Raw genomic sequence first — 14602 nt, 5'->3', positions numbered from 1 at the left:
TTCATAGCTTGGTTAAAGGGTTTGTGTAGCCATGACCTTTAGTAGGAGTTTGTGGGGGGTCCGGATAGCCGGTCAACTATCCGGCCTGTGGCGATAAGGTCATGATCGGTGAGCAGTAATTGGAAGATCCCTAGAGGTGGGGCGCCACCCATTATGGATGGGAGCGCCCGGGGGGAGGCGGCCGTTGGCCCCTCACACGGGGAGGCTGCACCCTCTAAGGATGGGGCCGCCAAAAGGGAAGGCGGTCATAGGCCCCTCCCAGGGGAGGAGGCGGCGACGGGCCCCTCCTACGAATTTCCCGGGGCCAGGACATCCGCGACGGCAGATGTGGTAAGCAGTGTGGGGTGGGAGGGGGGGTCTACGCTACCTTCTAGACACCTCACACGAGTCCTCGGACGACTACTAAGATGGCGTCGAGTAAATAAGGGGCCCCCGTTAAGACAAGGGAAATTGGAAGTTGGCACAGAGGTACAGTCCTCTGTGCGCCCGCCCCTCACAAGTGAGGGGGGAGTTCTGGTATTAGGGATCTGACACCGGTTACGACCTTGCCGTTGGCCCGTAATGTTAGGATGTACAATTTTTATTTAGCGAATATGCATTTGCAGGATGTTTAGACTCGGCTAGGAGAACCTTTGTATTAGAGATGTGTTAAGGTTAGCCAATAAACATTGTAATGTATAAATGAAAAATTGTACATGATATGAAACTGTTATTTTAATGTTTTAATTTTGTTTCATATTTTAATAAATACGGCCGGGAGGGTAACTCCCTCCCGCCTTCCAAAAGTTCAAGAACTGTGTCCGTCTTCCCATCCTTGGGGATTGTGTTGGGAGGGGGTGACGGGTATCCCGGCCATATGGAAAGGGGCGACCACTCGGTCCCCCGAACGTATGGTAGGGTGCCCTGACCCCCCCGGGAAACCATTTTGGGCGGGAGGTGTGTCTCGGCTGGTATGCCCGAAGCGGCGTAGCCGGGGCGCGCCTTTTTCCTGCCCAAGAGGGGTTGTCCTAGACACCTACACCGTTGGCCACGCCCTGTAGGCGGATTGGAGGAGGGTACACGCCCTCCCGAGGAAGAATAAAAGGAGCAACAATCCAAAGAAGCATCCTCTTGTTCCTGTGCTTGGAAGCTGCACCTCCTCGTTGCACGTGAGCCCTCGACGGAACAAGGAGCCAATTTTGACCCACCCACCAGCCCCTTATGGCAACGATTAGTATTGCAATTAAGTCGATTTGCGGTGATAATATCTCTTTTTTCCAGGTTGTTTTAATAAAGTTTGGTTTGTTCTTAAGGCAATAAAAGGATTTGCTTTTTACCATGTTTTTTAAGCGGAGTATCACAGTCTAGTTTGAAAAATGTGTTACATGTGTAGATAAAGGTTTATATTGCGAATGTCCAGTATAATCGCTTTTCCGCTCCTCATTAGGTTCAAAATGTCGTATTTATTTTGGTCGGGCGGTTAGGTCATGATCGGTGAGCAGTAATTGGAAGATCCCTAGAGGTGGGGCGCCACCCATTATGGATGGGAGCGCCCGGGGGGAGGCGGCCATTGGCCCCTCACACGGGGAGGCGGCACCCTCTAAGGATGGGGCCGCCAAAAGGGAAGGCGGTCATAGGCCCCTCCCAGGGGAGGAGGCGGCGACGGGCCCCTCCTACGAATTTCCCGGGGCCAGGACATCCGCGACGGCGGATGTGGTAAGCAGTGTGGGGTGGGAGGGGGGTCTACGCTACCTTCTAGACACCTCACACAAGTCCTCGGACGACCACTAAGATGGCGTCGAGTAAATAAGGGGCCCCCGTTAAGACAAGGGAAATTGGAAGTTGGCACAGAGGTACAGTCCGCTGTGCGCCCGCCCCTCACAAGTGAGGGGGGAGTTCTGGTATTAGGGATCTGACACCGGTTACGACCTTGCCGTTGGCCCGTAATGTTAGGATGCACAATTTTTATTTAGAGAATATGCATTTGCAGGATGTTTAGACTCGGCTAGGAGAACCTTTGTATTAGAGATGTGTTAAGGTTAGCCAATAAACATCGTAATGTATAAATGAAAAATTGTACATGATATGAAACTGTTATTTTAATGTTTTAATTTTGTTTCATATTTTAATAAATACGGCCGGGAGGGTAACTCCCTCCCGCCTTCCAAAAGTTCAAGAACTGTGTCCGTCTTCCCATCCTTGGGGATTGTGTTGGGAGGGGGTGACGGGTATCCCGGCCATATGGATACTGAACAGAGTTTTAAAGCGAACTTTCTTGGAATAGCTATCATATAGTTGCCGACATAAGCACGTCGGCAGCTCGTTTCTTCACCCAAAATAAGTTCCTGTGGTGATGGAATCCTATCATTTGTCCTATTGTCTTCATTTGTCAGTAATAACTTCCGGCTCTACCTTAATGTGGTAGCCCAATAATAAAGTTTTAAATTGGGAAGGGCCAACCCACCTCTATCTTTTGGTAGGGTGATAAATCTCAACGCTCTGCATGGTCTCATATATCCCATATAAACCTTGAGAACATACTCTCTATTGTCTTAAACCATTGAGATGTAAACTCCAAATACATTGTCCTACAAAAGTATAGAAACTTTGGTTAAAAAAAAGCATTTTTATCACGTTGCATCAGCCCCCAATGGATAGATGCAAATTATTTAAGCTTGCAAGATCTTTTTTCGTATGTTGCATTATTGGTTCCAGATTATTGTCAACTAGGTTATCCAGTTTTGATGTTATAATCACACCAAGATGTGTGGCTCTTTTCACAACCTGATTATCTCCCATCCTGATTTTTTGGTTATGTATTGTCTGTGATTTATCTTGATTCAACGGGTAGCCGGATACGTCTCCTAAAATTTTGTCCTCTCTTTCTATTATCTTTATTGCGGTGTTAAGATCGGATGTGACCAGAGCAATATTATCTGCATATGCCAAGGTTTTTGTGGGCCAATCCCATGACCATATTAGAAGTATTAATGCATTGATCTCAAGTCTGTGATTAAAAGGTTCGATAAACACCACAAATAAAGGGGGAGAACGCAGGTACCCCTGTCTGGTCCCGCTAGTAATAACGATTTTCTCTGATAATGTCCCATCAACCATCACTACGGCTGATGGTTCGATGAAGAGCATTTGAACTGCCGTAATAAAATTCTCCTTAATGCCACTTCTCTGCATGGCTGTCCATAGATATCTCCTGAAACATCAGTAATATCAAACAGAGTAATCACTCTTTGGAAATGATTAATGGTAGACCTCCCTGGGATAAACCCATGTTGATGATCAGATACTACTTTATGAATTACCAACGCAAGTCGGCTGGCTAAAAGTTTAGAATAAATCTTGGAATCACCATTGATCAAGGTGATGGGACAATAGGGCCCAAGTTCTTTAGGTGTCTTTTTTTTAACACAATCTTCACTAAAGACCATGATCCTGTGAAAAATATGTGTAAATAAATCACAGATTATTCCCTTTGGATGCTGGGAGAATTTAGCGTAGAATTCTGCTGGTATACCGTCTGTACCAGCCGCTTTCCCTTTAGCTAAGCAATTCATGGAGAGTAAAATTCCCTCCCATTGTGGTGAGGAATCCAAGCCATCCTGATCTTCTTCCTCTAATCTAAAGATAGCATTTTATCTAAATATTCCTCGATCCTATTCTGTTCTTCCCCCATATTAGCATCATGTAATTCTTGATAATACTGCTGGAATGCCTCTCTTATTGCTTCAGGTTCAGTCTTATGCCCATATTCTGGATCGTTAATTTCCTGTATTAAATTAACTGTATTTTGTTGTCTAGTACAGACTGCCAAGTGATGACCAATCTGTTCGCTTAATTCATAAACTGTTTCTCTACGTGTTGATGCTTTCTTCGTTAAAATATATATGATAGTACTTTTAGCAATCGCCATATGTCTCTGTTCAATTTCAATTCCCTGTCCCTCATGGACAGCCCTTATCAGACCTTCCTCGGCTGCCCCCAATTTTCTCTGCAGTGCAGCCATTTTTTGTTTAGCCTCCTTGTTGAAATTTAGTGAAAATCGTAGTGTTTCTCCTCTAATCCCTGTTTCAGGGCATCCCAAACAAACTCAATTTCTGCACTGCCCATATTATCCTCTACAAACCCTGGTATCCACTGAGTCATATGTTTTCAGTATTCCTTATTAAGCAGCAATGCCCTCTCAAAGGTCCAGATGTTTACATTTGAGTTCACTGCTCCCATTTCTATATTTAAAACCAGTGGTACTGGTATTGGTGGCGGTGGTATGGGTTGGTGGTGGTACTAGTGGTGGTGGTGGTACTGCTGGTGGGAGTACTAGTTGCGGTACTGGTGGTGGTAGTACTGGTGGTGCCTGTGGTGGTGGTACTAGAGATGGTGGTTGTGGGGGTGGTACTGGTGGTGGTGGTACTCGTAAAGGTGGTGGTTCTGGTGGTGGTACTGATGGTGGTACTGGTATTGGATGTACTGGTGGTGGTACTGGTGGTGATGGTGGTTGGGGTATGGGTTAGGGGGATACTGGTAGTGGTGGGACTAGTGGTGGTGGTGGTGGTGGTACGGTGCTTCTGGTGGTGTTGGTACTGGTGGTAATGGTACTGGTAGTGGTGGTACTGGTAGTGGTGATACTGGTAGTGGTGGTACTGTTAGTGATGTTACTGGTGGTACTGGTGATGGTGGTGGTACTGGTGGTGGTGGTATTGGTGGTGGTTCTGGTGATGCTACTGGTAGTGGTGTTAGTGGTGGTGGTACTGGTGGTGGAGGTGGTAGTACTGGTGGTGGTGTATGGGTGGTGGTGGTACTGTTGGTACTGTTGGTGTAATACAGGTGGTGGTGGTGGTACTGGTGGTACAGGTACTGGTGGTAATAGTACTGGTAGTGGTGGTACTGGTGGTGGTGATGGTCGTGGTACTGGTGATGTTGGTAGTACTGGTGGTGGTTCTACTGATGGTACTGGTGGTGGTAGTACTGGTGGTGGTACTGTTGGTACTGTTGGTGTAATACAGGTGGTGGTGGTGGTACTGGTGGTACAGGTACTGGTGGTAATAGTACTGGTAGTGGTGGTACTGGTGGGGGTGATGGTGGTGGTACTGGTGATGTTGGTAGTACTGGTGGTGGTTCTACTGATGGTACTGGTGGTGGTAGTACTGGTAGTGGTACTGGTGGTACTCGGACTGGCGGTGGTGGTACTGGTGGTGCTACTGGTGGTGGTGGTACTCGTAAAGGTGGTACAGGCGGTGGGTCTGGTGGTGGTACTGATGGTGGTACTAGTATTGGATGTACTGGTGGTGGTACTGGTGGTGATGGTGGTGGGTGTATGGGTGGTGGTGATACTGGTAGTGGTGGGACTAGTGGTGGTGGTGATGGTGGTACTGGTGCTACTGGTGGTGGTGGTACTGGTGGTAATGGTACTGGTAGTGGTGGTACTGGTAGTGGTGGTGCTGGTAGTGGTGATACTGGTAGTGGTGGTACTGTTTGTGGTGTTACTGGTGATACTGGTGATGGTGGTGGTACTGGTGGTGGTGGTATTGGTGGTGGTTCTGGTGATGGTACTGGTAGTGGTGTTAGTGGTGGTGGTACTGGCGGTGGAGGTGGTAGTCCTGGTGGTGGTGTATGGGTGGTGGTGGTGGTGGTACTGTTGGTGCTGGTGGTGGTAGTACAGGTGGTGGTGGTACTGGTGGTACAGGTACTGGTGGTAATAGTTATGGTAGTCCTGGTGGTACTGGTGGTGGTGGTACTGGTGATGTTGGTAGTACTGGTGGTGGTTCTACTGGTGGTACTGGTGGTGGTAGTACTGGTAGTGGTACTGGTGGTACTCGGACTGGTGGTGGTGGTACTGGTAATGGTGATGGTGGTGGTGGTACTGGTGATGGTGGTACTGGTGGGGGTATGCATAGAGGTGCCAGTAGGTTTCTTTGAGCAGAGGAATAACTTTAGCTTGCTTCCTTGGGCCAGGAACAGAAGTGATAGACATCGAAAGATTGAAGGGAAGAAGGAGCTGATCATGAAGTTTAATGAAAGATCCGCTTCAAATGGATTGTCAGGTGAGCCAGATTTCACCTGGCTGCAGAGAGTGTTCAAAAAAGGCAGACCAAAAGAGGGTAGCGAACTGAGCAGAGCAGGAGGGTAATTGTTAGCACCGACAAGACAGCATCAGACCTTACAACAGGATTGACAAGGGGGAAAATGCAAGTAAATGTCCTCAATCTTCTTTGAGAAGAAGTAAGCTAATTTGTTACAATGAGCACTAGAATTTTTGACAGGGTCAACTGTAAGCACTGGCTTTGAGAGGCTATTAACCAAGCTAAAAGTTTCTTCAGTAGGATTATTGCCACAGCAAATTTTGTTAGTATAATATTCTGTACCCGATTTAATGATCAGTTTATGATAGTATTTAATAGCTGATCTGTATAAAAACTTTTTGCATTGGGTCCTATGCTTTCCTCCAGCAGCGTTCCAAGGCCTTGCAGTGGTTTTTAGCCAAAAGAAGGGCCTTATTAAACCAGGGGGCAGTGGTCCCTTTGTCACAGAAACTTATCTGACTGGAATAAAAGCATCTAAAGCAGAGGTAAGCCAGAGTTTCGAAGTACTATTAGCAGTTTCAGCAGTGGGAGGCAGCTGAGGACAACTGGCTTGGATGTACTAGACAAATCTTGGAAGATTGAGCTTTCGCCAAGGGTGTTGAAGAATAAGTTCATGGGCCAATATAGGTGCCTTGCAGGGTAAATGGATAGAAAATTATCAGTCCAGACAATAGGTAGGGATGGAGCAACGTGAAGAGAGCTGAGTTTGGAACAAACCAGAGCAAGAAGGTGACCCGCAGATTGCGTGGTACCTACAACAAGTTAAAATAACTGCATAGCAGCGAGGTCATCAATAAAATTGGGGACAGTGCTGTCCTGCGTGTCCTCCAGCGGGAGACTGAGTTCTCCAAGGATGCTAACATTAGCTAATTGGGATGACCAAGGGAGCAATGAAATTAGTCAATTCCTCCCTAAAAACTTTTGAGGGATCAGGGGGGCGGTGGACTAAAAGTAAAAAAAAAATTAAATATTTGTCAAACAAATTTTTAGAAAGGCCTTTTTACAGTCTGTGTTGTACATTGAGACACGCCATAGGTGAGTGTGTCTTTATAGATCACAGCAATGCTGCCTCCTCTGCTACTAGTTCGAGTGAAGTTTGTTAAGTAGTAATCAGAGAGGAGCGCCAAAGAAGGGTCTGCAAAAGAGAATTGGCCCAGCCACGTCTCTGTAAGAAATAAAACATTAGGAGCATTATCGAGAATAAAATCATAAATATCAGAATGGTGTTTAAACAAAGACCGGAAGTTGATGCTGTAGAGCGTATATTCAGTAGGTTTAATAGTCAGGGAGGGTAGGGAATGATTACTACTCAGCCCAGGAGTACAGGCCTGGAAGAAACAGGTTCTGCAATTCCTGCCCAGGTATCTGGTATACTGCTTTACTAGGGACTTGTAAGTAAATTAAATATGAGAATCAGGTGTGAGACAATGTTACTATGTTTTAGGGAGTGACTACTTGTACTTTAGCATTGATTAGCAGTGGTAAAGTGTACAGTCCAAAAGACAACAAATACGAATTCAGCAAAACAAGAGAGGAGAAGGTAAAACGTTTAGGGGAAGACCACCCTAAGTCTGACAGGTCAAATAATCTTAGTTTAAAATTTTAAAACATAGAAATTCACAGAAAAAGTCAAAGGTTATAGTTAAATCAAGTCACTATAACTTGCCCCCAACCATGCACGGTGTTGTCATTGATTATGTAATCATCAGATGTCACACTGATTATGTCAGCTTACCCCTTTTTAAAAAAAAATCTGTGTAGGTACCTCTGTCCCACCAAGGGCACACACTGCTTTTTTATGATTCTTTTTTATGATTCTTTTTTATAAGCAGCGCGGGGAACCCCTCCCAAGCTGCAAAGCCATCTCCCTAGCTGCCAGCACATCACCATCCTGGTGGCGGGAGCCAGCAGCTTCCTTCTCCCTGCATTCTTCATGAGGGCAAGGTGCTGTAGTGCATGTCTCACACACCTGGCTCAGATAAGTGGGACAGCACACCTGAATGTGAGGGGCCATCAGAGCTCCCTTTTTCCTTTCCTTGGAGTTTTGGAACCCTTTGCTATCTGTGCCAGACAAATATATAAAAAAAAATTTAAAAAAATTAGCAGACCTCTGTGTCCTGGCCCACCCTAGCGTGCTTTAAATTTAAAAGGGGAGGAGCCTATTACCACTCTTTCTCACTACAATTGAAAAAGAAGCAGTTTTGCCCCCCACCAGAGCTAGGAGGTCAGGGTATACCGACCCTGCCACCTTTATGTTGTTTGGGTTTTTTTCAGGACAGGTAATTGAGTCCCTGAGACCTAAATTAGCTGCTGTAACATCATTGTAGATGTTGACAGCAGCCATTCAGATCGAATCTTTTGATCTGTTGGGTCTGCTAATCCTCCGCTGCCTGAAATATACTTACAATTTGAACCTTAATTTCTCAAAACCTACTGAATAGATTTACGCAAAATCACTCTTTCTGGATAAAGATGTAGCTCTCTGCCAAATTTGGTGTAATTCCGTTCAGCCATTTTTAGGGCTCGCCCCTAGCGATGCAGTGCGCAGCACTGTTCGCGCAGGCGAGCCCGTTTGTAGGGGGTTTAGAAACAGAGCCTGGAATCACACACGCTCGTGTGCGAGCTTTTCCTTTTGGCTTCCGTTATTGGGCTTTGAGTTGGTGTTTTATTTTAAACAGAGCACACAATAGGCCAAAGGCAGGCGCATTGCTCCGCCCATGGCCTATTGGTGTCTGTTACGCGCACCAAAGCCAATGTGGTTTCAATTATTGTGCCCAGACACGGGCGCGATAATTGAAAACATATGGCTTGCTGTGGTACGCGTGCACCACTCGCTGCCGTGTTTTTTTTTCTTCAGTGCCGCTTGTTTTGTCTAGTGTTTTTGCAGCCTGGCACTGCATGCCTCACTGACTCAAAAGGAAATATACCTTACTCCAGAGGTCATATGTGATTCACGTCAAAACACCACAGCGATTCGGGAAATGGATGCCCTGTTAAAAGAAGCCTCATTTACACACCCTGTTGTTTTGGTGTGAGTTTCCACTAATGACTTTGCTCTATGTAAGGATAAAAAACTGCCTAACAAAGGAATTCATGCATTGCCTTAATAGACTGCGCCAGAGTTAAGTTCTAAAATATATGAGTTCCCAACAGCATTGTTCCTTTTACAAGAGCATTTTCAAATGCAACAAATGCGCAGATTAAACTTCCCCCAGCAGATTAGGTACAAATTATCTCTGCTCTGGATTCAGACTCACTTGTTCATTTATTACATAACAGCTAGCATTTCTGGTCAGTGTCAATATGCTCTGCATCCTTGCAGTTAACAGATGTCTTCTGTTGTTGAATGAATTACTTTATATTTCACGCGCTGGTGGCCGCAGATGTGTCAGTATAGCAACATCATTAATTTCGGATCGCATCGGAAACATGCACTCCAATCAAACCTAATTGTACCACATTGCTTTCTTGTCCCACAATAAGGAAACTATAATGCAATTATTGGGATACGTCATTTTCTATTCTACTGTGGCAAATGACAGGAGCGTGGTGATGGGCGCGTCTTGTCAAAAAGCTTATTGATAAAGCCCAAACCCAATTTAAAATCATACAAAAGACTACCTTGCAATTATGTTAGCAGTGTAATGCTCCTTACTCAACGGCTAATTCTAAAGCATCTGAAGTGATCCTTGAACTGTTGCAAGCGGTTTGCTTTCCCTTTTCTTCTTTCCTCCAACATAAGGAACCCTCAGCGCATGGTGGCAGTCACCTAGCGTTAGCGTTTCTCGAGCACGCCGAACCAGTCACTTGGGTGGCCTTTAAACACACTTGCATTCGTTTGCAAATGTGTGAATGTGCCCCTAGGGGGCAGGAGAGATGTGTGCGCTGTTTGAGAAGCTCATTTGCATTTCTCGTTTTAATAACGCGCATTAGAAGGCTAAGGAGAATGCTCCCAGGGGCAGCCCTAGTCATGTTTTGGATCCTCGAGCGCGGCTGAGTTCGGGCTTCCGCTCTGGCTCGCTCATCCTTACCGACGTTGAATACAACATTTAGTGGTTAACCTGTCTTTTTATAGCATTCAAAGACTATTTTATGCTAATTTTAGTATTCACGATTGTTCTTTTTGGGAAGGCTAGTGTATGAAGACTACTGATATGTGAGTGGTACTTCTTGAATGCTAACAGAATACTAAGCACATACTTATTTGTAATCGCATAGTCTTCATTTACAATGCAGAACATTTAGTGAATGCAAACAATTTGAATACTACTGGACTTTAACCAGAATACTATTAACATTCTATTCAAGCTGCATGCTGAATGGTAGATCGGTGCCTTATTTATTATACTATTTGTATGCCTTATTTATTATACTATTGTGGTATTTGTGTAGTGTAGGGTAGTGTTTTTAGGGTTTAGGGTAGTGCTGGGGGATCTTGCAGGGTAGTGATTGAGTGTAGGGACCGGACTGGAGGTTGAGGGAGGGTTGTGCTGGGGGTAGTGTTTTAGGGTTTAGGGTAGTGTTGTGGTGTTTGTGTAGTGTAGGGTAGTGTTTTAGGGTTTAGGGTAGTGCTCAGGGGTCGTGTAGGGTAGTGTTCAAGTGTGGGGACCAGACTGGGAATCAGTGCATGCTTTTCCACCAGGCACACACACCACCAGCCGTCAGTGCATGCTTCCACCAGGCACACACACCACCAGCCGTCAGTGCACGCTTTTCCACCAGGCACACACACCACCAGCCGCCAGTGCTTGCTTCCACCAGGCACACACACCACCAGCCGTCAGTGCACGCTTCCACCAGGCACACACACCACCAGCAGCCAGTGCACGTCCCACCAGGCACACACACCACCAGCCGACAGTGCACGCTTCCACCAGGCACACACACACAGCAGTCAGTGCGCGCTTCCACCAGGCACACACACACACACTGCAATCAGTGTACGCTTCCACCAGGCACACACACCACCAGCCGTCAGTGCACGCTTCCACCAGGCACACACACCACCAGTCGTCAGTGCACGCTTCCACCAGGCACACACGGGAAACAACACTTACAACGCAACTTTTACAACGCACTACCTTTACAACGAAACTTTTACACCGCAACATCCATTACAACGCATGCCATTACAACGCAACCATTACAACGCATGTCACTACAATGCATACCACTACAACGCATACCTTTACAACGCAGTCATTACAACGCATACCATTACAACGAATACCTAAACTATCCAACACTTACCCTACTGTTGCACCCCCTGGAGTAAGAATAGTAATTTGTACCCCTATACTATCCAATACTTACCCTACTGTTGCACCCCCTGGAGTTAGAATAGTAATTTTAACCCCTACACTATCCAACACTTACCCTACTGTTGCACCCCCTGGAGTTAGAATAGTAATTTTTACCCCTACACTATCCAATACTTACCATATATGCAATGTAATGGTATGCGTTGTAATGGTATGCGTTGTAAATGTGGTATGCGTTGTAGTGGAATGCGTTGTAAAGGTAGTTTCAAAGAATTCGTTGTAATGGCATGCGTTATAATGGTTGTTGCGGTGTAAAAAATGCGTTGTAAAGGTATGCGTTGTAAAAGTGTGTGTTGTAACGACATACATCCGGCACACACACCACCAGCCGTCAGTGCACGCTTCCACCAGGCACACACACCACCACCAGCCGTCAGGGCACACTTCCACCAGGCACATACACACAGCAGTCAGTGCATGCTTCCACCAGGCACACACACCACCAGTCATCAGTGCACCCTTCCACCAGGCCCACACACCACCAACCATCAGTGCACGCTTCTACCAGGCACAAACACACAGCCGCCAGTGCACGCTTCCACCAGGCACGCACACCACCAGCCGTCAGTGCACGCTGCCACCAGGCACACACAGCCGTTAGTAAACCTTTCCACCAGGCACACACACCACCACCCGTCAGTGCAAGCTTTCACCAGGCACACACATAGCTGTCAGTGCACGCTTCCACCAGGCACACACACCACCAGCCGTCAGTGCACGCTGCCACCAGGCACACACAGCCGTTAGTAAACCTTTCCACCAGGCACACACACCACCACCCGTCAGTGCAAGCTTTCACCAGGCACACACATAGCCGACAGTGCACGCTTCCACCAGGCACACACACACAGCAGTCAGTGCACGCTTCCACCAGGCACACACACACACACTGCAATCAGTGTACGCTTCCACCAGGCACACACACCACCAGCCGTCAGTGCACGCTTCCACCAGGCACACACACCACCAGTCATCAGTGCACGCTTCCACCAGGCACACACGGGAAACAACACTTACAACGCAACTTTTACAACGCACTACCTTTACAACGAAACTTTTACACCGCAACATCCATTACAACGCATGCCATTACAACGCAACCATTACAACGCATGTCACTACAATGCATACCACTACAACGCATACCTTTACAACGCAGTCATTACAACGCATACCATTACAACGCATACCTACACTATCCAACACTTACCCTACTGTTGCACCCCCTGGAGTAAGAATAGTAATTTGTACCCCTATACTATCCAATACTTACCCTACTGTTGCACCCCCTGGAGTTAGAATAGTAATTTTAACCCCTACACTATCCAACACTTACCCTACTGTTGCACCCCCTGGAGTTAGAATAGTAATTTTTACCCCTACACTATCCAATACTTACCATATATGCAATGTAATGGTATGCGTTGTAATGGTATGCGTTGTAAATGTGGTATGCGTTGTAGTGGAATGCGTTGTAAAGGTAGTTTCAAAGAATTCGTTGTAATGGCATGCGTTTAATGGATGTTGCGGTGTAAAAAATGCGTTGTAAAGGTATGCGTTGTAAAAGTGTGTGTTGTAACGACATACATCCGGCACACACACCACCAGCCGTCAGTGCACGCTTCCACCAGGCACACACACCACCACCAGCCGTCAGGGCACACTTCCACCAGGCACATACACACAGCAGTCAGTGCATGCTTCCACCAGGCACACACACAGCCATCAGTGCACGCTTCCACCAGGCACACACACCACCAGTCATCAGTGCACCCTTCCACCAGGCCCACACACCACCAACCATCAGTGCACGCTTCTACCAGGCACAAACACACAGCTGCCAGTGCACGCTTCCACCAGGCACACACACCACCAGCCGTCAGTGCACGCTGCCACCAGGCACACACAGCCGTTAGTAAACCTTTCCACCAGGCACACACACCACCACCCGTCAGTGCAAGCTTTCACCAGGCACACACATAGCTGTCAGTGCACGCTTCCACCAGGCACACACACACAGCCATCAGTGCATGCTTCCACCAGGCACACACACCACCAGCCGTCAGTGCACGCTTCCACCAGGCACACACACACAGCCATCAGGGCACGCTTTCACCAGGCATACACACCACCAGCCATCAGTGCACGCTTCCACCAGGCACACACACAGTCGTCAGTGAACGCTCCCACCAGGCAGACACGCCACCAGCCGTCAGTGCACGCTTCCACCAGGCACACACACAGCTGTCAGTGCACGCTTCCACCAGGCACACACACTGAGTTTGCACTTGTTAGCATTGTTGTTATGAATAAACCACATTTTATATATTATAGTTGTATGGTAGCCCAAGGCAGCTAGGTAATATAATAGGACATTTATGTATGGTCATGTGATGTGATTTTTTAAATTAAACAAGCAATAGCACAATACGTTTAATTATTTACGATTCTCCATTTAATTTTGTAATATCGATAAAAATTTTCATCAAATGTCATGCTCAGTTTTTTTTTTTTTAATATTTTTTTATTTTCATCTCAACAAAACAGTTAGGACAGCTTCATTAAAATTATTTCCATCAAGTCAGTTTTAATGTCATTCTATAGCAAGACCGGAGGCTTCTGATTATGCTTACTCAAATTCTTTACTGCAAATACAGAAGCCAATGAAAATAAAACTACACATTGTAAAAACAACAATACCCATGAGGCTTTGAACCACACCTCCATTATCACAGCCAATCACTGCTTCTTAAAGTATACAAAGTAGAGAGGCATCAAACTGGTTTCCTCTTTCTTTGCTGCTCCGCAGCCCAGATAAGTGCCTCTCTACCTTGTACACTTTACACTTTGCTGTCTTGGATAGTCTTTGATATATATATTTATTATTCAGTCTGCTGTATTGCTTTGTGAATGATTACACTGTTGTACAGTTTTTTATGCCTTGTGGGGGATTGTCTGCTTTCAGCGCGCATCTGGCGTCCTGCGCTATCTATAAATAGCCAATATCGTAGCGTGGCTCCTTTGAGCCCGCTCCGCTTCAGTAGCTCCCCCTTTCAGCGTGTGTTGCGCTGTAGTATTCCTTAGGACCCCGTTTTCGTTGCTGCCACGCTGTCGGCTTGATCGCGGTCCGTGATCCGGAGGGGTTTGGACCCCCCGCTGGGAGTGGAGCGCATGTCGGAGCCTTCGAGGGCACCCAGCGTGCGTCTC

Source organism: Lissotriton vulgaris, chromosome 1_1, assembly GCF_964263255.1.
Source record: "Lissotriton vulgaris chromosome 1_1, aLisVul1.2, whole genome shotgun sequence".
NCBI classification, from domain to species: domain Eukaryota; kingdom Metazoa; phylum Chordata; class Amphibia; order Caudata; family Salamandridae; genus Lissotriton; species Lissotriton vulgaris.
The sequence above is the reverse complement of the archived record's forward strand: the minus strand, read 5'-3'. Positions refer to the sequence as shown.